We start from the raw sequence: 1,645 nt of genomic DNA on the forward strand, positions 1-1,645 counted from the left end.
CTACCTGGGACAGGTGTTGGACGAGTCGGCCCGCCAAGATTCGCTCGAAGAGCTTGCCGATCTCGTCCAACCACTATGGGGCGGAACGCCGAGGGAACCACCGAACCTGCAGGGTGCTCCGCTTTGCGGAGCAGGACCACTCTACCCGCTTTCCACTGATTGGGAAACCGTCCCGACTCCAGACACGCGTTAAACAAGCGCCGGAGTCGGTCCCCTAGGGTGTTTAGGGCCAAGGCCAGGACTCGGCCGTGGATACCATCCGGACCCGGGGCGACATTCTTGCCCCGGAGTTTATCCACGGCCGCGGCGAACATCTTTCGGTGATGATAGGAACCGCAGCACGCCGACGCCGCTGGCCTAACCTTTATATATTTTTTTTTTTTTTTTTTAACGTGTGGAAAAATCTTCAAAAGACCGTCACCCCGCCGGAGGGATGGCGAGGTGGTGTGTGGGACTTGTACCCACTAAAAAACCACACGGTGTACCTACGAGCGCCTATGCCGGAGCCAGGGGATTCGCAGGTGCATTCTACCCCAGCTCCGACGGCGACGGCCCGCCCTGTAGATGTTGTAGGGCAGGCCCCATCTCGTTTTGTGGTTAGGGCGACCTATTTCGCCCTACTCCATTGTGGAGGCGTGTGGGTACACGCGCACACCTCCGGGGCCTTTGGATTGGGGGACTGCCTCCCTCAAGGCAGTCACCCCGGCCCCAGTGGGGGATAGAGGGGGGCGGAGTTGGATACGCTCCCACCTCTAGGCCTGGCTCTTCTGCGGCGGAGGGAAGCGGGACGATCTGACTCCCGCTCCCTTTCCGCCGCCTCCTTCCGCGAGATAACTTCCTCGCAGAAGGAGCTCACCGCCAGCCACGATCTCTCGCTACTGACCATCCTCCGAACTAAATTCGGCAGCGAGAGATCGTCCCCCACTATTCGTGTGAGGACACGGCGCTCACTCTCAAACGCTGGACATATTTCCAGCGTGTGTTGCGCCGTGTCCTCTACACCTCCGCATTCGTGGCAGCCGGTCGTCGGCTCCTTCCTCGCCACATGACACAGATACCGCCCAAAGCAGCCGTGCCCGGACAGTATCTGTGTCATGCGGTACGTCAGTGGCCATCTCCTATTCATCCACCTTTTGAGGATGGGACGGACAGCCTCGATGGTCCTCAGGCCGGCCGACGGACTCATCAGCCTTTCTCTCCGCCATTCGATCCTGAGGATCCGCCGAAAGTCGGACCTCCGCGCTTCAATCTCGTGACCAGCGGGTGCCTACCCCATGGAACGTCGCTCCGCGCGCCAGTGATACACTGACGCGTGGAGCTCCGCTACCAAGTCCCACGGAGGAGACCCCGCCAGCAGACCCGCCGCTTCCCCGGATATGGTGCGGTAGCCTCTTATGGCCCGTATGGCCATGACCCTGTGTGGCCTGTTGAGGCAGGCCACATTTTCCCTACCTAGGGCCCCCACCCAGATGGGGGCCCCGTACAGGGCCATGGACCGCACCACGCCGAGGTATAGGCGGCGGGAACCTTCTCCCGGGCCCCTCACATTTGGCAGCAGCCAGCTAAGAGCGCCGGCGGCTGCCATGAGGCGAGGGACCAGGTTCCGGAAGTGAGCGCGGAAGCTCCAACGACTGTCCAGGTCAAG

The sequence above is a fragment of the Achroia grisella genome, unplaced genomic scaffold, assembly GCF_030625045.1.
Source record: "Achroia grisella isolate CSIRO2021 unplaced genomic scaffold, CSIRO_AGI_Agris_v1 utg6880, whole genome shotgun sequence".
Classification (NCBI taxonomy): domain Eukaryota; kingdom Metazoa; phylum Arthropoda; class Insecta; order Lepidoptera; family Pyralidae; genus Achroia; species Achroia grisella.